A 16,747-nucleotide genomic window follows, 5' to 3' on the forward strand; every position below is an offset into this window, starting at 1 on the left:
TTCTGTACAGGTATGACTCGGTTAATGAAGTCGATGCACTCCTGGGCATTGCTTATTTTGGAGATTTGGCACGAGGTGCAGAATTAACATGGAAAGAACAGGGTTTATATGGTATAGAAAAGAAGACCAGTATTTCAGCAAACTCACAAATAGGCATATGTGATCGGGAGAGTCTTGAACAGTCAGCTCTCCATATTTGGTAGGGTTGAAGCACAAGACTTTCGTGAAAGTGAAAAACCATGAAAAGGGGTCATTGCTAATGTTTTTACTTGGGAGGACCTCTCTCTATGAATTTCTAGGTCTTCCAGTGACTTTTTCTGGCTATGACATGGCTATGCTGTTTGGGGGATTCTGGGAGTTGTGATCCAAATAAGTCCAAATGAAGTTCTGCTTCATTGTTTCTCCATCTGGATCTGTGCCGATCATCAGCATATATTGTTTAGGCAAAGTAATACCTTTTGGGTTGTTGTGAGTTTGCCGGGCTGTTCCAGAAGCATTCTCTCCTGACGTTTGAACCACATCTAAGGCAGGCATCCTCAGAGGTTCATGTGGCTGAAACGTCAGGAGAGAATGCTTCTGGAACATGGCCATACAGCCCGGAAAACTCACAACAACCCAGTTATTCTGGTCATGAAAGCCTTTAACAACACAATAATACCTTCTGTTTGGATGATGCATTTCTTCATTCCGGGAGGATCCAAAACCTTTGAGGGTCAAACTAAAAATTACATAGTTCAGATCTGCATTTCCCTGCTATCAGCCTGTTTTTAAAAACTTTGTTTTCTCTTCCACAACAAGATTTTCTTGTCCAACCATCTGGGAGTTTTAAGGTAAAGGGTAAAATTTTTCCCCTGACGTTAAGTCCAGTCATGTCTGACTCTGGGGGTTGGTGCTCATCTCCATTTCTAAGCCGAAGAGCCGGCCTTGTCCGTAGACACCTCCAAGGTCATGTGGCCATTTGCATGACTGCATGGAACGCCGTTACCTTCCTGCCGGAGCGGTACCTATTGATCTACTCACATTTGCATGTTTTCAAACTGCTAGGTTGGCAGAAGCTGACGCTAACAGCTGGTGCTCACTCCGCTCTCTGGGTTCGAACCTGCGACCTGGGAGTTTTAATTCCCCTGCAAACAACTTATCCCAGGATTCCATAGAATGGAACAAGAGCAGTTCAATGGAAATCACAACATGATTACTGCAGTTTGAAAGGCCACAAGAATATTTCATATATGCAATAATATTCCTCTTTCCGCCTTGTTTCACTGAAATAGCAGCTGAACTTCCTGTATGCAACCAGGATGGAAATCCCTAACTATTTTGTCTTTTGATGCAAGGACATATAATTATAGTAGAACATAGAGGAGGAAATTGAGATTCTTTTGCAGTATTCTTGTATTTGAAGTCTCGAAATGTTGCAGAGGAATTGTTCCATGGAGAAAATCACATTACTGCAAAAATGACTGTTTATTGTACCAGAGGTGGTGCACATGAAAGCCATTCGCAGCATAGCCAAGTGAGCATTTTGTTCCCAAAACCCTGATCTGAATCCTGTATCAGAGCTGATTCTCTGTAAGTAAATAAGTAAATCCAGAGGAATGAGATCTGGGAAGTTTCGTGATGTTCATATCTATGAGACTGCTTACTGTTAAGTTATTGTATGGCTACTAATAATAACAACAACAACAACAACAACAGCCACTATCAGGACCTCAAGATTGAACTTCAAAGACTCTGGCAGAAACCAGTGCAGGTGGTCCCGGTGGTGATGGGCACACTGGGTGCCGTGCCAAAAAATCTCAGCCGGCATTTGGAAACAATAGACATTGACAAAATTACGATCTGCCAACTGCAAAAGGCCAACCTACTGGGATCTGCACGCATCATCCGAAAATATATCACACAGTCCTAGACACTTGGGAAGTGTTTGACGTGATTTTGTGATACAAAATCCAGCATATCTATCTTGTTTGCTGTGTCATGCAACGTCGTCGTTTCAGTAATAATAACTTCATTTTTGTATGACGCCTCCATCTCCCCAACGGGGACTCGGAGCGACTCACATGATGCGCATAGGACTTGTGTCTTCATAACACAGTAGAATTAATGCAATCTAACCTGCAATGGCGCAGCATGTTAAAGTGCTGAGCTGCTAAACTTGCGGAACGAAAGGTCACAGGTTCTAATCCGGAGTGAGCACCCGCTGTTAGCCCCAGCTTCTGTCAACGTAGCAGTTCGAAAGCATGCAAATGTGAGTAGATCAATAGGTACTGCTCTGGCGGGAAGGTAACAGCGCTCTATGCAGTCATGCAAGTGGCCACATGACCTAGGAAGTGTCTATGGACAACGCCGGCTCTTCGGCTTAGAAATGGAGATCTGCACCAACTTGCAGAGTCGGACACGATTGGACTTAATGTCAGGGGAAAACCTTTACTTTTTAACCACACTTCAAGTGCCGTGGCTCAGTGTTATGGAGTCCTGGGGGTTGTAGTTTGGTGCAGCTCCAGCATTCTTTGGCAGAGAATGCTAAGTATCTTGTAAAGCTCCAACTCGCATGATTCCCATGGCAGCTAGTGGTGTCAAACTGCATTAATTCTACAGTGTGGGCATCCCCTAAGCCTCTCTTTCAGCCGCTGATCCCTCAAAAGCAGGGAGGAGCAGCTGGTGCCTCAACGGGATTCGCCTGCCCACTTCCACACAAAACTCCCTGACGTGTCAAGAGTTCACCAGCCCTGAGCGCAAACAGCCCTTTCAACTGGGCTTGGTATTGAAAGGGCACACACCCTGCTAAGTGGATTGAACCAACAATGGCATCAAGTGGGATCGTGGTCTGCAGAAGAGACAACCTGCCCAGAGGGTGATTCTGAAGCAAGTGCCGCTCCCTGCAATAATAATAATAATAATAATAATATAGTAAGCACCCACTGTTAACTCCAGCTTCTGCCAACCTAGCAGTTGGAAAATATGGAAATGTGAGTAAATCAATAGGTACCGCTCCGGCAGGAAGGTAATGGCGTTCCATGCAGTCATGCCAGCCACATGACCTTGGAGGTGTCTATGGACAATGCCGGCTCTTCGGCTTAGAAATGGAGATGAGCTCCAAGCCCCAGAGTCGGACACGACTGGACTTAACGTCAGGGGAAACCTTTACCTTTACTATATAGATAGATGATAGATCAGGGGTCCCCAAACTAAGGCCTGGGGGCCGGATGCGGCCCATCAAAGCCATTTATCCAGCCCTCAAGGCACAAGGGCAGAAGGGGGTTGGGCTAAATGACCCAAGGGGTCTCTTCTCTTCCAATCATCATCATCATCATCATCATCATCATTATTATTATTATTATTATTATTATTAACAACAACAACATTGAGGCTGGGAGGCCATCTGTCAGGGGTGCTTTGCTTGTGCTTTTGGTGTACAAAGGCAGAAGGGGATTGGACTCAATGACCCAAGTGGTCTCTTCCAACCCTCTTTATTATTATTATTATTATTATTATTATTATTATTATTATTATTATTATTATTATTAACATTGAGGCTGGGTGGCCATCTGTCAGGGGTGCTTTGCTTGTGCTTTCAGTGCACAAAGGCAGAAGGGGATTGGACTCAATGGCCCAAAGGGTCTCTTCCAACCCTCTTTTGTTGTTGTTGTTGTTGTTGTTGTTGTTGTTGTTGTTGTTATTACTCGGTGGTCAACTATAGTCCGGCCCTCCAACGGTCCGAAGGATCATGATTATTTAAAGGATTATTTATATACCGCTCTATCTCACTGAAGGGACTCAGGGCGGTTTCCAACCATAAAATACAAACAGACATACATTATATAAGCAGCATAATAAACACATTTTAAACAAAATAAAACATTATAAATACAATAACAATCAGTGACAGTCACAACAACCTATGAGGGGATGGGGATCATTGAGTTACCATGAAAGCCTTTGACAACACATTGTATCCAAATAAATATGATGTTCATTCTCTAATGATACCTATACATACATATACATTAAGAAGACATGTAAACAACAGCATCCTGAAATATGGGACTTTTCTTCCAAACCATGGGGGAAACGAGTTTTTTTGCTAATAGAAGATGCATATATTCATTGCAAATATAATTTAGGTCTAATTACATTTGATGCCAACTATCAGTGAATCACTTCCCGTTTGCTTCTTATCGTGGAAAACACCTATTTTCAACCCTCTTCCAGCCCTAGCAAGGGAATATTTTGAAACCTGAAATGGTTGCAGATCGGATTGCCTCACTTCCATTCATACCAATGGCTTCTCCAGGGATTAATCGGTGTTGGCTAAACTTCCAACGATCCTATCTTGGGTGTGGACAAACAACCCAAGTCGTCAGATCTGTATCCAAATATTCTGGAGCAAAGTGAAGTTTCGGAAAGGCACACATATACTCTGCAGCTGGCCTTGGTATAGACAATAACTGTCTATATGTTTTCCCAGCATTGAATGAACAAGGCATTGGAGAGTTATGGTTCTGCAACCCATCAACAATGATCTTCAACTTGTTTTACTGAAATGAAAGGGCCTGAGGCCAGGAATTGTGGGAGTTGAAGTCCAAAACACCTGGAGGGCCAAGCTGCTAGTCCTTATGGATATATGCCTATTTGGAAGTGCTACAACAAACAAACAAAGCAGATATCCTGAGGAGTGAGGTTGAATGGGCCTTAAGAAGCATTGCTAATAACAAGGCAGTAGGAGACGACGGGATCCCAGCTAAACAAACAGCCAGAACCCATTTGAGTTCTATTTTCCAGTTCCTGTGACTTCTGCACTTGATTTCTGATCATTGAAATGACTTCAGATACTTTGCTGGGAATACAAAGTGCAGCAAATATAAAAATAGTATCCATATAAGAAAATAAACAAAGACTGTGAATGGGTCTGAGACCAGGAATTGTGTGAGTTGAAGTCCAAAACACCTGGAGAGCCAAAGTTTGCCCATGCCTGTGCTAGTCCTTATGGATATATGCGTATTTGGAAGTGCTACAACAAACAAACAAACAAAGCAGACATCCTGAGGAGTGAGGTTGAATGGGCCTTAAGAAGCATTGCTAATAACAAGGCAACAGGAGACGACGGAATCCCAGCAGAACCCATTTGAATTCTATTTTCAAGTTCCTGTGACTTCTGCACTTGATTTCTAATCATTGAAATGACCTCAGATACTTTGCTGGGAATACAAAGTGTACCAAATATAAAAATAGTATCTACATAAGAAAATAAACAAACCCTGTGAATGATCTCTCACGCCAGATATATCCAGATTTATCTCACTATCTATTGGACAGGAAAGAGGTGGAGTGGATAGAATCAGAAAGGACTTGAGTCCATAAGGCATTGGGTTTAGTTATCGTTTGGATCTTGTATCTGTTCCTGTGAAATGGCTGCATAGGCAGGCAGACGGGTGATAAGATAACATTAAGAGAAGCCACACATGTACCGTCATCGCTTGGGCGCGACACGTCGGCATCTTTAAACAAACATATCACCTGGGTAGTTTCACCTGAACCTGTGCCAAGAGCTGCGTGCAACTTGTTTGTCCAATTCAGGGCTGACAAGAGTGAAGGGCCGACTGCACATCCTGCATTGAAATCAACTGGATTCCTGTAGATAGTGGTTCTCAACCTGAGGTCCCCAGATGTTTTTGGCCTACAACTCCCAGAAATCCCACCCATTTTACCAGCTGTTAGGATTTCTGGAAGTTGAAGGCCAAAAACATCTGGGGACCCCAGGTTGAGATACAATCGCTTAGATTATGATTGTAATATCAATCTATATATTCAAAACTATATAGGTAAGTAAATGTAATTTGAAACTGTCTCTAATCTGGATCGGGTTTAAATAAACCTGGTGATTGGCCGTAACTCCGTCTCTATCGTTTATACAATGAATAATGGTAGACTTACTCTATATACTCAAGTATAAGCTTAGTTTTTCAGCCCTTTTTTTAAGACTGAAAAAGTCCCCTCGGCTTATACTTGGGTGAGGGTCCTGGTTGGCTTATATTTGGGTCAGCTTATACTCGAAAATATATGGTACATTTATTATTTTTCTCTATTATTATTGGTATTATTACATTTATTATTTTTCTCTATTATTATTGGTATTATTACATTTATTATTTTTCTCTATTATTATTGGCATTATTACATTTATTATTTTTCTCTATTATTTTTGCTACTATTACATTTATTTTACTCTATTTTAATTATTATTATTAATTCATGTATTATTTCAGTCTGATATTATTATTACATTTATTATTTTTCTCTATTATTATTGGTATTATTACATTTATTATTTTTATCTGTTATTGTTGCTACTTTTACATTTATTTTACTCTATTTTTATTATTATTAATAATACGTTTATTGTGTTGTCGAAGGCTTTCATGGCCGGGATCACAGGGTTGTTGTATGTCTTTCGGGCTGTGTGAACATGGCCACACAGCCCGAAAGACATACAACAATACGTTTATTATTTCACTCTGATCTTATTATTATTATTGCATTTATTATTTTACTCTATTTATTATTACTTGTATTATTTTCCTGTATTTATTATTATTATTATTACATGTATTATTTTACTCGATTGTTATAAAAAGGATACATAAGCACATTTACATTGAAGAAGATGAGAATAATGATTGGATCAGAGTTGAACAGTCTTATCTTAAATTTGAGCTTTATGTAAATATTCAAAAACATTTAACCTACTGATGCCTCAATTAATATAATTTTATTGGTATCTATTTTGTGAGGTTGAATAAGCCTTAAGAAGCATTGTTAATAACAAGGCAGCAGGAGACAACAGGATCCCAAGTGAACAAACAGCCAAGTCGAACAGAACCCATTTGAGTTATATTTGTGATATATTTGTGTTATATTTTTGCTGGAGCACAAATGCAACCAAAGAGAAAAGGAAAGAGCCTGAGGCCAGGAATTGTGGAAGTTGAAGTCCAAAACACCTGGAGAGCCAAAGTTTGCCCATGCCTGCTCTAGTCCTTATGGATATATGCGCATTTGGAAGTGCTACAACAAACAAACAAAGCAGACATCCTGAGGAATGAGGTTGAATTGGTCTTAAGAAGCATTGCTAATAACAAGGCAGCAGGAGATGACAGGATTCCAACTGAACAAACAGCCAAGTCGAACAGAACCCATTTGAGTTATATTTGTGATATATTTGAGTTACATTTTTGCTGGAGCACAAATGCAACCAAAGAGAACTACTAGTGCTCAGAGTTAATGAATTAAAGCCCATTAATGCATTCATTCTACAGAGTAGTTTCTCAAGCAGTTCTCCTCCAGGTGTCTTGGACTTCAGCTCCCACAATTCCTAACAGCTGGGATATCTGGGAGCTGGTCCAAAACATCTGGAGGAACACAGTTTGAGAAACTGGTGTAGATGCATCCCAAATCCTAAGCTGTTAAAGGCCTTCAGAGTTGACATCACCATCTCGGATTCAAATCAGATGTGCATTGGCAGCCAATGCATTTCTTTTAAGCCTGCTATTAAATTCTCTTTTCAAGCACAAGCCTTTTTTTTTTTAATCCAACCAACTCTCTGTCCCTCCGATGCCCTCCTGGTGTTTTTCCGCCCTCGCTCCCCAAGATTGATTTCCATCAGCATCTGAGAAAAGTCACGTTGCATTTAACAGCTTCATGTGTTTCTGGAGAGAGCACTCCTACCAGAGCCACATTGGGCGGCTACATGTCGGGGAAGCATAAGGAGCACAATGAAACGTGATGCCTTGTGTCACATTCCGGCTGCTGTTGGTGCGGAAAAGGAGTGTTTCTTTTAATGAGGCAAGCAGTGGCTTGTGGGTAAGAGGCATCTACAGGAAAGACTCGCCTTCAGGTGATGCCAGGACTGGCAGGACGCCCATGATGGGTGCGAAGGCTGGAGGTGCGGAAATATTCTACCATTCTCTCCAACGTAACCTTGGTGTCGCAGCGGGTTAAACCACTGAGCTGCTGAACTTGCTGTCCGAAAGGTCGATGGTTCGAATCCCGGGAGTGGAATGAGCTCCCACTGTTAGCCTCAGCTTCTGCCAAACTAGCAGTTCAAAAACATGCAAATGTGAGTAGATCAATAGGTACCACTTCGGCAGAAAGTAACGGCGCTCCATGCAGTCATGTCCTGTTTTGTCTTTCAAGAACAGCCTTAAGACACTGTGGTAAGTAAATGAAAACTGCTTTACTTCATCAAAACATAAGTACAGCACACTCAGTGGAATAATGCAAAAGGAAGCAAGGAAGTCTTAGGGCAAGTGCAGTTCTTAGTCTCTGATACAGTCGCAAATCAAATAGCAGTCTTACTTCAGACAAAGAAACAGCAATAAATTCAGATGCAGACTCGGAGCAGGTACACGGGGAGCGAAGGCATTAGAGTCAGGTTGTTATCAGCAAGAGCTGGCTGCACCTGCTTCTGCTTTATAGCTCTGAGTCTGCTCACAGCTGCTAAGGTAGTTCCTAATTACTCCGAAGCTCCAAGTTTATTTTCTTTCTGTTAATGTTTGCAGTCATAGGGCAGGCGGCCTGTCCATCATCATTAAGTTTGGTTCCACCCCTTGTTCAGGGCTCAGTCTCACTTAAGGAAGCTAAGCTATAGGATGTAGACCAGCTCGTCCCGTAGAAAAGCTTCATATCTCAAGAACATCCGGGGATATAGAACATCCGAAAAAACAAAAACAGAAATTCCAGGGGGAAAGTCCCAAAAGCTCTGGCTGAGAGCTCACAGCCTCTCAGCCTCACAGCTCCTGAGGGAAACAGCCCTAAAGTTTCCAAAGAAACCTCGGAGAGAGAACAACATCACAGATCCATGGAACCCCAACTGAAACATCTGCAAGCCTTGGTTGGTAGGTCTACCCGATGCCCAGACGCATTTGGAATTGGTAGTAGGTCCCACATCAGCTAGGACCATATGATAGACGGCCTGGGAGAGGTTATAAGGAGGTTTTCTTCTTACAGAGAAAGTACAGTTATCCAAAGCCAATTACCCCCCCTGGGGACAAGATTGAAAAGCCAACAGTTTATTAAGGAAACTTTGAAGTGTTATTTGACTCCTTGAAAATTTATTATTTGTTCATCAATAAAGACTTTGTTATTTCATTAAAGACTCAAAAGACCATCCTTTTCAGGGAAATCCTCAAGAACCTCTCTTTAGGCACCCTAGCTTCCCGCTGGGCATAAAGTATACGTCCTATACAAAAGACAATAGTTACAGGCCCAGCGCATGACAGAACAGTAGTCCTTTGTGATATTATTTTGTCTTAGGAGAAGGAGATGATTTACAGTATCATACACTGCCGACAGGTCTATGAAGACAGCTCCTGTAATCTGCTTTCTAAAATGATGTCAAGCTGTGTTAATTCTACAGTGTAGGTGTGTCCTCAGCAACAAAAATCTCATTATCACGAAGCTTAGGAAACAAGGAAACAACTCACCCCAAAGAAAGAAATGGCTGCGTGAAATGAGGCAATTAGAATACCCCACAATGAGGTTTATTCTCTTTTGTTGCTCAAATGTTCCAGAGCTTTTAAAAAGCAGCACAGTTCGAGGCCGGCCGCCTCCAAAATGTCCTCGGCTCCAAATTTGCTAATGAAGGGGTCATGAGCCCGTCCCATGAGGTGCTGATCCAACACAGAGGGGCCTTAAATTCATTATCCGCCACACTCGGTTTATTAATGCAGGTTATATAACCCTTGTTTACTCCTGCAGAGGGGACAAACAGCTCTTTAGCTCTGACAGATTTCAAATTATAATCAATCAAAGTTCAGCAGATAGTTAGCAATGGCATATAACACGTGGAAACGGCCAAGCTATTAGAATAGAAAATTATCCAGTCTGAGAAACAAATACACATTCAGATTTGGCCATAAGAAGCCACTTTCTATCAAGGGCTCGGGCTGTGGTGCAGGCTGGAGAGCAGCTGCAATGAATCACTGCAATGAATCACTCTGACCAGGAGGTCATGAGTTCGAGGCCCGCTCGGAGCCTATGTTTGTTTGTCTTTGTTCTATGTTAAAAGGCATTGAATGTTTGCCTATATGGGTAATGTGATCCACCCTGAGTCCCCTTTGGGGTGAGAAGGGCGGAATATAAATGCTGTAAATAAATAAATAAACAAATAAATAAATAAATAAATAAGAAGCACAACTGGTCAGTTCAGCTCTGCATTGTCTGTTCTGGTTGTCAGTAGCTTTCCAAGATGTCAGATAAGGACCTTTTTCCGACCGTATTTAGAGTTTCCAGGGATCGAATCTCAGGCCTTTTCAGACCTTGGGAAATTTCCAAGATGATAATAATTCAGAATCCATTCATTAATTGAAACACTCCCATTGCTATAGGTAAAGGTAAAGGTTTTCCCTTGATATTAAGTCCAGTTGTGTCAGACTCTGGGGGTTGGTGCTCATCTCCATTTCTAAGACGAAGAGCCGGCGTTGTCCGTAGACACCTCCAAGGTCATGTGGCCGGTATGACTGCATGGCGCGCCTTTACTTTCCCGCCAGAGCAGTACCTATTGATCTACTCACATTTGCTTGTTTTCGAGCTGCCAGCTGTCTTAACACATGAGCCGGCATTGTCCGTAGACACCTCCTAGGTCATGATGCCAGCACTGTTACTTTTCTCCCAGAGCGGTACCAATTGATCTACTCACATTTTCTTGTTTTCGAGCTGCCAGCTGTCTTAACACATGAGCCAGTGTTGTCCGTAGACACCTCCTAGGTCATGATGCTGGCACTGTTACCTTTCTCCCGGAGCGGTACCAATTGATCTACTTACATTTGCATGTTTTCGAACTGTTAGGTTGGCAAAAGCTGGAGCTAACAGCGGGTGCTCACTCCACTCCCTGCTTTACCTGTGACTTTCAGTCTGCAAGTTCAGCAGCTCAGCGCTTTAACACACTGCACCACCGGGGGCTCCCACTGCTATACCAGGCTGATATTTTGATATATTATTTCTCTTGCTTTTAATTCATATTCGCCAGCTGTCCATCAGAGAAGTCGGCCATAGCAGAGCACTTGATGAACCAACCTGGACGCAGCATATCATTTGAGAACACAGAAATGATTGACCACTCTCACAACCACGATGTCAGACGACACAGAGGAGCCATTGAAATCCACAAGCATGTGGACAATTTCAACAGAAAGGAGCAAAGCATGAAAATGAACAAAATCTGGCTACTAGTATTAAAAAAAACTCTAAAATCAGGACAGTAAATAAAGAACAACACTCAGAAAAGAGGGGAATTCCAAACAAGAAACAATCAGGGCCAACTAATCAGCTTCCAACAAAAGATGCCCCCAAGAAGGCAGACAGGCTTTGAAGCTGCAAGGCTATTCAGTGCTAATCAAACTGGCCAAATGCGACATTCACATAAGAGGTCTTTCTCCCACCCTGGACATTATTCCACAGATATATAAACCCCAATTGCTTAGTTTCCAACAGAGCTCACAACCTCTGAGGATGCCTGCCATAGATGTGGGTGAAACGTCAGGAGAGAATGCTTCTGGAACATGGCCATACAGCCTGGAAAACTCACAGCAGCTCAGTGATTCCAGCCATGAAAGCCTTCGACAGCACAATATGTTTTCTCCTCTATTATTGTTGTTGTTTTATTGTTGTTGTTTGTTGTTGTTGTTGTTGTTGTTATTTTGCAGAAATCTGGAATAAGATCAACCACATTGAAATAATTCCAAATAATATTTGAAAGGATAGCAAAAAAAAAAAAAAGCCAATTCAAATGTCTGGTGTTGGAAATGTACCCAACCCAGCACAATTGGGTGTGTTGGAATCTTGTCAAATGAAACAAAGGAGTTGTGTAGATCTTCCCCCAAAGGCAAACAGAAGGACAGATTAGCTTGCCTCTGGAGATACGGCAACCACAACATACAACAGTATTGATTGATAATTCTGTCCTTTGGAGATACAGTCATTAATTAATCAGCCCCAGAGGGTTTTTAATAATCTGTCCCATTTTTATTACGATTTTACCATTTATGTGTTTTAAATGCAATTTTTTATCCTGTATTTTTGTTTTAATTGATATATTGTATTACTGTTTTATCTTTTATAGTGTGATTTATAGTGTGATTATTTGTTGCCTATGTTTTGTTCTATGTTGTATGGGCCTCTGCCCCATGTAAGCCGCCCCACGGGGAGATGGTGGCGGGGTATAAATAAAGTATTATTATTATTATTATTATTATTATTATTATTATTATTCTGCTCGGCTCAGAGATAGGAGTCAGTGCAGAATCATTGACCGGGTTGTTAAAGTGAGGAGTCATTGCCGAAATAGGTTTGAATGGAAGCAGGTTTTCCCATTATTTCTGCATCCGGATCAAAAACCTCTGGGAAAATGGAAGAGCTGGACGCCATTGTCAAAAAGTAGCGATATCTTTGCTTTCTGATGTTTCAATGTACCCCAAGTTGGTTTCATGCCCCAAATTGTTAATAACAGTGTCTAAAATTATCCTCGGGCTCTATGCATAAAGGGTACATTAAACGTAAACGAATTCCGTGTTTAGACGTGGGTCAACCTGGAATCGAAAACACTTCTGGCCCCAAGCATTTTGGATAAAGGAAGACTCAACCTATGTTGTGATTACATGTTAGGAAAACCCCCAATTTATTGCAATAAACCTACAGGGAATGATGACTTCTGGGCATATGGTTCGAGATGTTATCGCCTGTCAAGACCCAGGCTGCAGAGCACCAATAACCATACACAGAGGCCAGAATCTATCTAATATCTTTATTGAAGGAATATATAAAGTTAATAAAAACAAGTGTAGGAAATGGTCCAGAATTAGACCTTTCAGGAAAGGTCAGTATTAGTCCAAAAAGGCAATGTCCAATAAGAAATATTAAGGTCCAAAGTTGTAATCCAATAACCGAAACACTCACTTTGCCAAGCAAAGTGAGGGGAGATGACAAGGTCCTTTAGTCCATGAAACTTGAGCGAGGCTAGGAAATAACTTGATACTTGAAACAAGGCTTGAACGTGGAACAAGGTAACTAAGAACAAGAGCAAGGTCCGTGGAATAACTTGATAAAATCCGTGGAACAAGGCAAGGATTGATCCTGGGAAACAAGGCAAAGTCCGTAGATAAACAAAGGCTGGGAAGCAAGGCGAAGGCTGGATAGCAAGGCAAGGCTTGAGCAGGAGCGAGGCTTGAATCGGAGCGCGCTGTCCAGACACAACTCGCTCCGTAGGCTGACGAATTGACTCCGCGAAGTTACTACGCGGGTAAAACACCTAAATAGAGTCTAACTTTCCCGCCGAAGCAGTTCTCTGGGAATCAGAACCGAAAGCTAAACTCTGAGACCAGATGTGAGACTCCCCAAAGATTCTCACGAGAAGCAGTCTTAATTGGCCACATTCTTAGCTGCAATCCTCGCACTCCTGCGCGAAGCTGATTCCAAACTTCTCTGTTGTTTACAAAACTCCCGGCGCAAGAACACGGGAGAAGTAGGCTCTGGGCTTGTTTGACATACTTCTGGGAGACAACTTTCTTGCAGGTGCAAGGTTCCCAGATCTGCCTGGGAAAGATCTGGCTGAGAAGAATCCAGTTCAGACTGGGAAGGTAAAAAACCCAAGTTTTCATCTTCATCAGGAATTACAATGTCCTGAGCAGGACTACAAGGCCCATGGGTCATCACACTATCCCCCTCCTCAAGGCCCCTCCCAAACTGGGGCCCTCTCCCCGAGGCGCGAGGTCGCGGTTTGGTGGGATAGGTCTGATGAAAGCGACGGGTTAGATCAGGAGCATGGACTGTGGAGGCGTCTTCCCAAGAGCGTTCCTCAGGGCCAAAACCCACCCAGTCAATGAGATATTGTAGGCGGCGGCGGTGAAAGCGAGAATCCAAAATGTCCTCAACCTCGAACTCCTCCTCCCCATTCATCAAAACAGGAGGGGGGGCCGGTTGGTCTGTATCAGGTCGCACACCATCCGCCGGAAGGAGCAGGGAACGGTGAAACACTGGGTGAATGCGCATTGAACGCGGAAGTTGGAGTTTGAAAGTCACGGGGTTAAGTTGCGCCACCACTGGATAGGGGCCAATGAAACGGGCATCTAACTTCCGGCAAGGGCGGTGGGAGGGCAGGAAGCGAGTGGACAGAAAAACCCGATCTCCTACCTTGATTTCGGGGCCCGGCTGGCGATGTTTGTCAGCGTGGCGTTTATAGTCCTCCTTGGCTTGGTCCAGTTGCTGGAGCAAAAGTTGTTGCACCGCTGTGAGTTCCTGCAGCCAATCCTCTGCTGCGGGAACTTCTGAAGTTTCAATGACAGGGGGAAAGAAACGTGGATGGAAGCCGTAGTTTGCAAAGAACGGCGTTTCTTTTGTAGAAGCTTGAACTCCATTGTTGTAGGCAAACTCAGACAGTGGTAACAGAGAAGCCCAATTGTCCTGTTGGTAGTTTACATAACAGCGAAGATACTGCTCCAAAGTGGCATTGGTGCGCTCCGTTTGCCCATCTGTTTGGGGATGATGAGCTGAAGATAAGCGAGAGTCTATGCCCAATAGTTTTTGTAGTGCCTTCCAAAAACGAGAGGTGAATTGAGATCCACGGTCTGTGACTAAACTCTTGGGCAATCCATGTAGTCTGAATACATGTTGAAGAAATAGTTCCGCAGTTTCTTTGGCCGTGGGGAGGCCTTCACAGGGAATGAAATGGGCTAACTTGGTGAAAAGGTCCACCACCACCAAGATCGTGGTGAATCCACAGGAAGGTGGTAGGTCAGTGATGAAATCCGCGGAAATTATTTCCCATGGGCGAGATGGGGTAGGAAGGGGGTGTAAAAGCCCTGAGGGCTTCTCCCTTCGTATCTTGGAGCGCTGGCATACTGGGCAGGTGTTGACATATTTTTCCACATCCTTGCGGATCTTGGGCCACCAAAAATCCCTTAGGATCAAATGCATGGTTTTAAATAGTCCGAAGTGTCCTGCTGGTTTGCAGTCATGACACAGACGAAGCGCTTTTTCCCTGCCCGGTCCGGGTGGGATATAAACATGATTTCTATAGCAGAGCAGCCCATCTTTAAGCGAAAAGGGAAAGTGCAGACCTTGGCGAAGTTGGTCCTGCGCCCAGGCATCTGCTTGCTGACTAGCCCTGATTTCTTGAGCACAGATGGGTCCTGGAGTAGGGGAAGTTGAACCAATGGGAATGGATTTGGTGTTCCCCACCGTGAGCGTGGCAAAGTTCTCGGGTTGTAGCAGTTGGGATTCAAAGGTCTCCTTGCGTCCTGCAGCGTATTCCGGTTTACGTGACAGGGCGTCTGCTTGCTTGGTTTGGGCTGGGGTCACATAATGGATCTGGAAGTTGAAACGTTCAAAGAATAAAGCCCAACGTTGCTGCCTCTGATTTAGTTTGCGGGCAGTTCTTAGATGTTCTAGATTACGATGATCAGTGTGGACTTCAATGGGAAATTTGGCCCCTTCTAGCCAATGTCTCCAAGTTTCAAAGGCTGCCTTTATGGCCAGTAGTTCTTTTTCCCAAATGGTGTAATTACTCTCTGGTGTGGTTAGTTGACGAGAATAAAAGGCACAGGGATGGAGGTGATCTCCCACCGGTTGTAAGAGTACAGCCCCAATTGCCACATCAGAGGCGTCCGCTTGCACCACAAAAGGGGTTCCAGGATTTGGGTGCTGTAGAATTGGCTGGGAGGTGAATAGTTTCTTTAGTTGTTGAAACCCTTTCTCTGCTTGATCAGTCCAGCGGAAAGGCTGCTTTCCACGGATGCAGCTAGTGATGGGGTCGGACCAGCGGGCAAAATCTGGAATGAACTTGCGGTAATAGTTCGCGAACCCCAAGAAACGCTGCACCTCCTTCTTGTTAGTTGGCGCCCGCCATTCCAATACTGCTGAAACCTTGGCTGGATCCATGGAAAGCCCTAGAGGCGAGATGCGGTAACCAAGGAAATCTACCTCTTGTAGATCAAAGGCGCATTTTTCCAGCTTGGCATAAAGTCCATGATCCCGCAATCGTTGTAACACCATTTTGACGTGGTTCTCATGTTCTGATTGTGATCTAGAAAACACCAAAAAATCGTCCAGGTAGATTATCAAGAACCTGTCTAGATAGTCCTGAAAAATGTCATTGACAAAATGCTGGAACGTTGCGGGGGCTCCGCATAAACCGAAATTCATAACTCGGGACTCGAATAATCCGAATTTGGTCTGGAAGGCGGTCTTCCACTCGTCCCCTTCCCTGATGCGAACTAAGTTGTAAGCCCCCCGAAGATCCAGCTTGGTGTAAACCTTGGCTCCTCGAAGCCGATCCAGTAGATCCGAGATTAAGGGCAGGGGATAGCTGTTCCGCTTGGTGATATTGTTCAATGCTCTGTAGTCCACCACCAAGCGTAGTTCCCCTGACTTCTTCTTCACAAACATCACTGGGGAGGCGGCTGGGGATTGAGAGGGTCTGATGAATCCCTTGCGAAGGTTTGTCTCTAGGAATTCCCTGAGAGCTTCTTGCTCTGGTTCAGTCAGGGAGTAGAGATGCCCTCGCGGGATCGGGGCCCCCTCCACCAAGTCAATGGCACAGTCATAAGGTCTATGTGGGGGTAATTTTTCGGCTTCTTTCTCATTGAATACATCCCAATACTCGGAGTACTTCTTTGGCAAGGTGATGATGGGCTCGGTGTCTGTGGCGTGGCATACCTTGGCTACGAGGCAATGGTTTTGGCAGTACGGTGAAGCAAAC

The 16,747-nt window shown here is 43.5% G+C and overlaps 1 protein-coding gene across 7 annotated transcripts in view; it reads left to right on the top strand.

Moving 5' to 3' along the window:
• The window catches only part of leo1 (LEO1 homolog, Paf1/RNA polymerase II complex component), a 113,580-nt gene that overhangs the window by 28,064 nt on the left and 68,769 nt on the right, over window positions 1-16,747 (top strand). The window contains exon 13 of one of the 7 annotated variants that reach the window (XR_010000962.1): window positions 11,024-12,241. The exons of the other annotated variants lie outside the window; for them this stretch is intronic. The gene's annotated coding sequence lies outside the window, so the exon portion shown is untranslated. Of the gene's footprint in view, window positions 1-11,023; window positions 12,242-16,747 lie in introns of those variants that run through there. 7 annotated transcript variants of the gene reach the window in all.

This window comes from Anolis carolinensis, unplaced genomic scaffold (genome assembly GCF_035594765.1).
Source record: "Anolis carolinensis isolate JA03-04 unplaced genomic scaffold, rAnoCar3.1.pri scaffold_11, whole genome shotgun sequence".
NCBI classification, from domain to species: domain Eukaryota; kingdom Metazoa; phylum Chordata; class Lepidosauria; order Squamata; family Dactyloidae; genus Anolis; species Anolis carolinensis.